This window comes from Cornus florida, unplaced genomic scaffold (genome assembly GCF_030987335.1).
Source record: "Cornus florida cultivar Cherokee Brave unplaced genomic scaffold, ASM3098733v1 CherokeeBrave_3.0.0_Hap2_Chr10, whole genome shotgun sequence".
In the NCBI taxonomy this organism is placed as follows: Eukaryota; Viridiplantae; Streptophyta; class Magnoliopsida; order Cornales; family Cornaceae; genus Cornus; species Cornus florida.
The window spans coordinates 45915406-45926721 of NW_026775580.1; positions in this window are offsets into that span (position 1 = coordinate 45915406).

The window sequence follows — 11316 nt, forward strand, 5'->3', positions numbered from 1 at the left end:
TACAACTCGGGAATCCATCTAGTGGATCCCTTATTTTTAAAAATCCCATTTGAAGCTAGAATATCTGAAATAGAAACTTAAGGTAAACATAGAAAAGATTCCTACGTAGTCGGAGGAATGAATGTCTGTATCTGCTCTGCACGTCCAAGATCTAACCCTGAAATTGACGAACACCTGAAAAATAAGAGAGTGGGTCAGGCCCACATGCAAGTCCTATTCTACAACGATCCAAACAGTAATCTGATACGCAGATACATCCTAGAAAGACTCAACAATATCTAGAGTAGTCCATATGTATATATAGTACACACTATAGGATGCTCACTAGTCCAGTAAGTCTATCTCAACCTGAGTAGAGATACCACGCAAATCGCATAATAATGTGGTCATGTGTACCTAGACCTACCAGGGAACAACACCTATGTCCAGTTATCCATACTAGGCGATATACGTGCCCTAACCATGATCTTGAGACTCAAGCTCATACCGTGGTACCATATAATAAATATATAAAGTCCGTACTCCTCCTAATACAAAATACCATCCATCTGTGTAGTGGTCTAGTATATGTATAATCATCTGCCCTGAAACCATATTAAGTCATCCAACTATTTTGCTGACATAACACAAGTAGGTAATGAACTTAACCTATATGGTTAATCCGTACCTTAATCCAAATTAGGTAGGACTTAGGTTTCATCCAATCCATACCTAGTATGTCACCGTCCCATACCGGTACATACAATCCTCCTATTTACACGGTTGACCAAATAGTGATAAGTGCAAATCAACTATACTCCAGAATAAGCACACATACGAATCTAATAAGTGTATGATTAAATTATACATCTAGTACATGATCTAGAAGTCACATTCTAGTCCTTTAAAATGTTAGAGTAAAATACAGCATCTACCTCCTCTAAAACAGTACCATAACTTAATGCATTAAATAGTATAGTTAAACATCAATTAATTTCCATTTAAGCATACCTATTTTTCCAGAACATATAATACATGCTTATACAACAGTTTAACCATGAACAACAGTTTAAAATATACTAGAAACCAAAGTGCTTTATAGAAATAGTAAACAATGTCAAGGTATAATTCAACCTTCCACATGCAGTGTATTAATAAACTGTAGGTTATTTCATGCTTCAAAATTACTACTAACATGCTTCCCAATCCTTTTTATGTCTCTGGGACAATTATACAGACCATCCATATCCCCTGAACCAACCTAGAAACCTTCTTACAGGCCAAACTGGACCCAAAATCAAGTAGAAACCAAGAACAGAGGTTGGAGCCGCCTCCTTCCACATTGGAGCCACCTCCACTGCATGTGGAGCCACCTCCAATGCATATGGAGCCGGCTCAACCTCTTGTGGAGGCGGCTCCACCCTTGGGGTGAGCCGGCTTTACTCCACTGTGAGCCGTTGCGCGTAATTTAATCATCTTCTTCACCTCCGGTGAAGTTCAGAGGCTCTGTACAATTTTTATAACTTATTATAAAGTTCAATTGATGTTCCAAAGTTAATTATAAGCATGGTCACATCCCACATACATGGAAGATTTTCATGTTTAAACATTAACGCAAACAGACTTTCAAGTGAGAATTACTTCTAACCAACGACAGAATTATGCAACGATTTAAAAATTGATACCAACATAATTACAGGATGAATTATAATAGTTATTTAATCCATTTTAATGTTGGTTTAATCCCTGGAGTCATCCTAAACATGCACAGATCACGAATTAAAGGGAAAGAGAAAAATAGTGACTTACCTTTGAGTTTCAGATTTGAAACTCTAAACTGCCATCTCCTGAATTTTCTGACGAGGTTTCCGACTGTTGTTCCACCTTCATCACTCTAGGTTTAGTCTCAGTTGAAACCCACAACCCCAACTTCCTTCCTCTCTGTAACTCTCTCAAGTTCTCCTCTCTGCTTCTCCCAAAACCACAACTGTTGCTCTCTGTATGTTCTCTATTTCTTAGGTACGTGAGAAGAACTTTGTGTATTTTCTAAAACCCTAAACCACCGTATTACATATATTTATAGGTGTAAATTAACACTAACCCTAATCCATGTATAATAAGAGGCTAAACCCTAATTCCAATTCTAACCAGCCCATGAAACTATCAGTTCTAACCTACGGCGGCTCTTATAACTGTAACACTAAGTTACCTTAAAGAAATACAGTGCATTAAATAAATAAAACAATTAAAGCAGTATTAAAAATTAAACAGGTACTTAATCCACGGTACATAAATGCAGCACTTAATTTAATCTAAATAATTAATAATTACCAATTAAACAACTAATCTTTAATCAACACAATAAAACAATTTAAACAATTAATCAAAGAAAAACCAAACAAATACAAATAACAAATTAAATAAAAGAAAAAATATATATAATTAAACAATTAAATAATACCAGGACTATTCTTTTAAAATTAGGGGTATTACATTCTTCCCCCCTAACAAAAGGAATTCCGTCCTCAGAATTCGCTCTTACCTTCTTCCAACATCTCAGGAAACTGCGAACGAATCACATCCTCCCGTTCCCAAGTGGATTCAGCCTCATTGTGATGACTCCACTGAACACGAACTAATGAAATAACCTTGTTACGAAGGATTTGATCCCGTCGGTCTACAATATGACACGACGGCTCCAAATAAGTTACATCCGGCTGTAACTCAATCTCCCCAACATCGATATGCTGATACCGATCCTCATCTCGCAAAAAATTTCGCAACATGGAAACATAGAACATGTTATGAACGCGATCCAAGTTATCCGAAAGTGCCAATCGATAAGCCACAACTCCAACTCGATCCGTAATCATAAAAGGACCGACAAACCATGGAGATAACTTCCCTTTCTTCCCAAAGCGCATAACACCCTTCATAGGCGAGACTTTGAGAAGAACCTGATCCCCAACCTTAAACTCCAAAGCACGAGTGCGACGATCAGCATAACTATTTTGCCTACTCTGGGCAGTGCGCATGCGATCTCGAATAAGAGCAATCTTCTCAGAAGTATCCTTGATGAACTTAGGACCCAAGAATCTGCTCTCACCAACCTCCATCCAACAAACAGGCAATCGACACGGTCAGCCGTATAATGCCTCAAATGGTGCCATCCCAATAGTGTTCTGGAAACTATTGTTATAAGAAAACTCTACAAGCGGTAAGTAATCCTCCCAGTGGCCCTTGAAATCAAGAACACATGACCGAAGCATACCTTCCATAATCTGATTTACCCGCTCAGTCTGTCCATCAGTCTGAGGATGATAAGCAGTGCTAAGATACAACTCTGTACCCAAAGCCTGCTAAAAACTCTTCCAGAATCCAGACACAAAGCTTGAATCCCTGCCTGATATAATAGACAATGGAATGCCATGCAACTTTACAATCTCTGAAATGTAAAGCCTTGCCAACTGCTCCGAAGTGTAGTCAGTGCAAATAGGTAAGAAATGAGCTGACTTGGTCAACCTATCCACAATGACCCAAATGGAATTATGACCCTTGAAAGAAGTGGGCAATCCCTCCATAAAATCCATAGATATACTCTCCCATTTCCACTCCAGTATCGGTAGTGGTTGTAGAGCTCCTGGTGGCCTCTGATGATCAATCTTAACCATTTAACAAGTACTATATCGCGAGACAAAAAGAGCAATGTCCCTCTTCATACCTACCCACCAAAACTGCCGCTTCATATCTTGATACATCTTATCGCCTCCTGGATGAACAGAGAACTCAGAGTGGTGAGTCTCAGTCATCACATCCTTCCTCAAACCATCAGCAGAAGGTACCACTAACCGTCCTTTGTACCGCAAACCTCCATCAACCCCAACATAGTAGAATGGAACCTCTCCGAAAGCTATCTCTGCGACCTTGTCGACACACTGCTGATCGGTGAGTTGTGCTTGTAAAACCTTGCGAATGATGGAAGGTGTAACCACCATGCAAGCCATAAAAGCGTCTGAAAACTCATCTACATTCTTCAAAGCATTCCACTCAGTAGGGAATAGAGCAGAAAGACTACCAACAGGTCGGCCACTGAGTGCATCCGCCACCACATTCACTTTCCCTGGATGATACTGTATGGAAAAGTGATAGTCTTTCACAAACTCCAACCATCTGCGCTGTCTCATATTCAACTCCCGCTGAGTGAACAAGTACTGCAGACTCTTGTGATCACTAAATAACCTGAAGGACTCACCCAACAGATAATGCCTCCAAATGCGTAAGGCAAAGACCACAGCCGCCAATTCCAAATCATGTGTTGGATAATTAAGCTCATGAGGCTTAAGCTTCCGAGATCCATAAGAAATCGGTCGCTCCTCCTGCATCAAAACACATCTAAGACCCTGCAACGAAGCATCCGTGTAGACAAGATACTCTATCCCGCTCTGTGAAGTGGACAAAACTGGTGCAGAAGTCAACTTAATCTTCAGCTCATCAAAAGCTTGCTAACAGTGCTCATCCCATACGAACTATACACCCTTCCTGGTCAGATGAGTGAGTGGTCCTGCTATCTTGGAGAACCCCTGGATGAATCTCCTGTAATATCCTGCCAGACTGAGGAAACTCCAAATCTCATTAGGTGATGTAGGCTGTCCCCACTCAACCACCGCTGAAACCTTGGCCGGATCCACTACTATCCCCTTTTCTGACACCACGTGACCCAGAAATTTCACCTCTCGCTGCCAAAATTCACACTTCTCGAACTTGGCATATAACTGGTGTTCACGAAGCGTCTGTAAGACTATGCGAAGATGTCTAGCAAGGTCGTCCTCAAAGCTAGAATAGATCAAGATATCATCAATAAAGACAATGACAAACTGATCCAAATAAGCCCGAAAGACTCTGTTCATTAAATCCATGAACACTGCAGGTGCATTAGTCGTCCCAAATGGCATGACACGAAACTCATAAGAACCATATCTCATGAGAAATGTTGTCTTAGGAACATCCTGCTCCCTAACCCTTAACTGATGATATCCAGAACGTAGATCAATCTTGGAGAAGTATGTGGCTCCCCTTAACTGATCAAATAAATCATCAATCCTGGGTAAAGGATACTTGTTACGAATCATAACCTTGTTCAACTCCCTGTAATCTATACACAGGCGGAGCAAACCATCCGTCTTCTTCACAAATAACACTGGTGCTCCCTAGGGTGAAGTACTCCTGCGAATGAAACCCTGGCTGAGTAGCTGCTGAATTTGATCCCTCAGCTCACGTATCTCCACTGGTGCCATCCTATAAGGTGCCCTAGTAATAGGCGTAGTGCCTGGAGCTAAGTCAATAACAAAGTCAATCTCGCGACTAGGCGACAACTCTGGAATCTCCTGAAATACATCCAGGAAATCCTGCAAAATCGGTATGTTATCCAATGATACAGGGGCCCCCTCTTCCGTTTCATCCTCCACATGGCACAAATAAGTGCTAGTGACTCCGCTAGAACGCGGCAGAGCGACAACATACATGTCCTGACTAGGTATGGTAAACACAATAGACCTATCAAAATAATTAACTTGGGCATGGTAGTGAGACAACCAATCCATCCCAAGTATCACATCATAAGTGTGCATGTCCAGGACCAATAGGTTGGCTAGAAATCTAAGTCTGCCAATATCTAATGTCACAAGCCCATCACTCTCATGTACAATAGCTGTATCGCCCAATGGTGTAGAAATACCTTGAGGTTTAATGCATACCCTCGTCCTCATCCCAGATAAAACAACAAAAGTCCTAGCTACAAATGAGTGGGTAGCACCAGTATCAAATAAAACACGTCCATGAAAACCATGTATAGGAAACTTACCCTCAATAGCCTGAGGTGCTTGCATATCCTGTGGCTTAGGGTTGTACACCCTGCCATAATGTAACTGCTGCGGTGCCTGTCCCTGAGGCTGCGGCTGTGCCGGTAAAGCCGGATAAGTCTGTCCCTGAATCCGAGGAACCTGTGGAGCTGGTAGAGGCACTAGTGCCCTCTGCCCCTGCTGCACATGCTGTCCCTGTCCCTGTCTTTATCCCTGTCTTGTTGTAGGACACTGCTTGGAAGTGTGACCATACTCTCCACAAGTATAACAACTATCCTGGAAAGTACCAAATGGCCTCCTCTGTTGGTTAGCCTATGGCTGACCCTGTCCTGCCTGCGGTCCCCCATTTTGTTGACGCTGAATAGGTGCCACATCCTTGGGAGCATCTGAACCACCCTTGTATTTCTTCCAAGGCTGCTTTCCCTGGAATCTTCCCTTGTCATTCTGTCGGTGTCCGTTCCCATTCCTTTTCTCAACTGACTGGTTAGCAGAGTCTCTGTCACCCCGCTTCTCACCCTTGGCCTGTCTGATGTCCACGGTCAACTAATACTGCTATAGAGCGGCGTCTACCGCCTGAGCATAGGTAGTATAGGCTGGACTACCTGTAATAGCTCTCTTGATAGACCACATCAGTCCCTTGACAAAACTGTTGCGCTTCTTCTCTTCTGTATCCACCTCCTCCGGTGCAAAAAGAGACAAGCGTGTGAACTGCTGCTCATACTCTGCCACTGTCATGTTTCCCTGTTGCAGATTGAGAAATTCAGTCTTCATGGCTGCCCTGACTGCATAAGGAAAATACTTTTCATCAAAGTGTGCACTGAACTGAACGTAAGTCAATGTCATCCTCTCCTCTGCGGTGGTATCTAACTCCCACCACTATAGTGCATCCCCGACTAGCTTGAAGGTAGCAAGCATCTGCTTCTGAACCTCCGTGCACTGAACCAAATGAAGATGTCGCTCAATGTCCTATTTCCACTGGTGAGCTGCTCTCACATCGGTAGAGCCTGTGAACTCAGGTGGGCTTCCCTTTATGAAAGAACTCCTGGCCTTCTCCCAAGTATCAACCTGAACAACCGGTGCTAGTACCGGTGTTGGTAACAGTGCCGGCTGTACCTGAGGCTGATTCTGAAGTGCAGCTGTTACCCCTACTTCTATGGACCGAGCAATAAGGTCATTGAGGTGAGGAGGAATCTCTGGATCCCTGACCTGATCCTGAGCTTGTTCAACCTCCTCCTGCTCCTCATAGTACTGCCCCGCATAGTATTGACCCTCATCCTCCTGACGCTGCCTACGAGCCGCTTCCCTTTGTTGCCGATTGTTCCATCTGGTTCTTGCGTTAGCCATTCTGTCAACACAGAAAGACAGACATTAGCACAATTAAACCGAACCGAAAAGAATACAATGAATCCTAAACTTAAGCTCTAAACAAAAGAGAACGCTACGCGGAAGTCTTATAAGATAAAAACCAAGAGACACTTGAACCTGGAGTGATCTGATACCAACTGTGATACCCCTCGGATCCGAGACACGGGTTGATCAGGCCTGACCCCAAACCCGAGGGAAATATCAAACAATTAATATATAACCGAACACAGAATACAAGATGAAATGAATAATAACAAAAAGCTGGAAGAATACTAATGGAAATCCTCAAAATATAATTAATGAAATCTGTTAAATCCAAACTCCAAAACTCCATAAGTTACAACTCGGGAATCCATCTAGTGGACCCCTTATTATTAAAAATCCCATTTAAAACTAGAATATCTGAAACAGAAACTTAAGGTAAACATAGAAAAGATTCCTACGTAGTCGGAGGAATGAATGTCTGTATCTGCTCTGCACCTCCAAGCTCTAACCCTGGAATTGACGAACACCTGAAAAAGAAGAGAGTGGGTCAGGCCCACATGCAAGTCCTATTCTACTACGATCCAAACAGTAATCCGATACGCAGATACATCCTAGGAAGACTCAACAATATCTAGAGTAGTCCATATGTATATATATAGTACACACTATAGGACGCTCACTAGTCCAGTAGGTCTGTCTCAGCCTGAGTAGAGATACCATGCAAATCGCACAATAATGTGGTCATGTGTACCTAGACCTACCAGGGAACAACACCTATGTCCAGTTATCCATCCTAGGCGATATACGCGCCCTAACCATGATCCTGAGACTCAAGCTCATACCGTGGTACCATATAATAAATATATAAAGTCCGTACTCCTCCTAATACAAAATACCATCCATCTGTGTAGTGGTCTAGTATATGTATAATCATCCGCCCTGAAACCATATTAAGTCATCCAACTATTTTGTCGACATGACACAAGTAGGTAATGGACTTAACCTATATGGTTAATCCGTACCTTAATCCAAATTAGGTAGGACTTAAGTTTGATCCAGTCCATACCTAGTATGTCACCGTCCTATACCGGTACATACAATCCTCCTGTTTACACGGTTGACCAAATAATGATAAGTGCAAATCAACTATACTCTAGAATAAGCACACATACAAATCTAATAAGTGTATGGTTAAATTATACATCCAGTACATGATCTAAAAGTCACATTCTAGTCCTTTAAAATGTTAGAGTAAAATACAGCATCTACCTCCTCTAAAACAGTACCATTAAATAGTATAGTCAAACATCAATTAATTTCCATTTAAGCATACCTATTTTTCCAGAACATATAATACATGCTTATACAACAGTTTAACCATGAACAACAGTTTAAAATATACTAGAAACCAAAGTGCTTTATAGAAACAATAAACAATGTCAAGGTATAATTCAACCTTCCACATGCAGTGTATTAATAAACTGTAGGTTATTTCATGCTTCAAAATTACTACTAACATGCTTCCCAATCCTTTTTATGTCTCTGGGACAATTATACAGACCATCCATATCCCCTGAACCAACCTAGAAACCTTCCTACAGGCCAAACTGGACCCAAAACCACGTAGAAACCAAGAACAGAGGTTGGAGCCGCCTCCTTCCACATTGGAGCCGCCTCCACTGCATGTGGAGCCGCCTCCAATGCATGTGGAGCCAGCTCAACCTCTTGTGGAGGTGGCTCCACCCTTGGGGTGAGCCAGCTCTACTCCACTGTGAGCCGTTGCGCATAATCTGATCATCTTCTTCGCCTCCGGTGAAGTTCAGAGGCTCTGTACAATTTTTATAGCTTATTCTAGAGTTCAATTGATTTTCCAAAGTTAATTTTAATCCCACATACATGGAAGATTTTTAGGTTTAAACATTAACGCAAACAGACTTTCAAGTGAGAATTACTTCTAACCAACAACAGAATTATGCAACGATTTAAAAATTGATACCAACATAATTACAGGATGAATTATAATATTTATTTAATCCATTTTAACATTGGTTTAATCCCTGGAGTCATCCTAAACATGCACAGATCACGAATTAAAGGGAAAGAGAAGAATAGTGGCTTGCCTTTGAGTTTCAGATTTGAAACTCTAAACTGCCGTCTCCTGAATTTTCCGATGAGGTTTCCGACTGTTGTTCCACCTTCGTCACTTTAGGTTTAGTCTTAGTTGAAATCCACAACCCCAACTTCCTTCCTCTCTGTAACTCTCTCAAGTTCTCCTCTCTGCTTCTCCCAAAACCACAACTGTTGCTCTCTGTATGTTCTCTATTTCTTAGGTACGTGAGAAGAACTTTGTGTATTTTCTAAAACCCTAAACCACCGTATTATATATATTTATAGGTGTAAATTAACACTAACCCTAATCCATGTATAATAAGAGGCTAAGCCCTAATTCCAATTCTAACCAGCCCATGAAACTATCAGTTCTAACCTACGGCAGCTCTTATAACTGTAACCCTAAGTTACCTTAAAGAAATACAGTGCATTAAATAAATAAAACAATTAAAGCAGTATTAAAAATTAAACAGGTACTTAATCCACGGTACATAAATGCAGCACTTAATTTAATCTAAACAATTAATAATTACCCATTAAACAACTAATCTTTAATCAACATAATAAAACAATTTAAACAATTAATCAAAGAAAAACCAAACAAATACAAATAACAAATTAAATAAAAGAAGAAATATATATAATTAAACAATTAAATAATATACCAAGACTATCCTTTTAAAATTAGGGGTGTTACAGCTTACTACTCCCCGACCTTCTCCACCTTTGCCTGAGGATCCTCCTAAGGAGCATGAAGTTTTTAAGAAATGGAATAAAGTAGATGAGATGACTAAGTGCTACATTCTTGCTTCACTCTCGAATGTACTCCAAAGTCAACATCTTCATTATCTCACTTCTGTAGACATCATGCTTAACCTCAAGGAAATGTTTGGGCAAGTTGGTAAAAGTGCACGCCAAACTGCTATGACAAACTTGTTGACCACTAAGATGGTCCAAGGTACTCTAATTTGGGATCATGCTTTCAAAATGATTGGTTTTCTAAATGAACTTGAGATCCTTGGATGCAACTTGGATGGTGAACTTTAGGTTGACATGATTATCGCTTCATTGCTAGACTCATTTAACTCTTTTAGGGTTAACTATTCTATGAATAAGCTTGAGTACTCACTCACTAAACTTCTGATTGAGTTGGTAACCTTTGAAGGGATAATCAAAAGTAAGGGTGCATCTATCAACTACACTAAATCTGCTGGACCATCCATTTCTAGGCCCAATAGGAGGGGCAAAAAGAAGAAGAAGGATGGTGCCCAAACTGTGCTTGTGCCAAACAAAGTGATCCAAAAGGATAAGGGGAAGAAGAAAGTGCGGGTTGAAGGCGAAGGAAACTACTTCCAATGCGGTTAACGGGGTCACTGGAAACCTAACTACCCAACACTTCGCACACAAGGCAAAGCAAAAGGTATATTCATTGTTAAGGCATGTAATGTGGTTGAATCTATAGATCTGGAGCCACTAATCATGTTCATTCATTGCAGGGATTCCAGGAGTCCAGAAGCCTCAATGAAAAAGAGATATGCTTGCATATGGGATCTAATGCCAAGGTGGAAGCTAAAGTAATGGGAGTGGTTCACATGCACTTTGATAGTGGGAGGAGTTTTATTTTAGAAGATTGTCTTTATGCGCCAAATGTTTGGCGCAATTTAATTTCAGTTTCTTCGTTGGTTTGCAAAAACTATATTTTTACTTTTGGGAAAAATGTTTTAATTAAATTAAATGGTTGTGTTATAACTTCTGGTGCATTGAAAGATAGTCTATATATTTTAACTCCTAGCTCATATCAAATACAAAATTATGAATTAAATGCAACTTCATCTAGATTGAATGTTAAAAGAATAGCAGTTTCTCCAAACTCATTATATCATTGGCATCTACGATTGGGTCATATCAATCAAAATAGGATTCAAAGGTTGGTTAAAGAAGGTTTATTACCTAGTGAGGCAGAGGAGCTTATGCCAACTTATGAATCCTATATTGAAGGAAAGATAACTCGAAGGGCTTT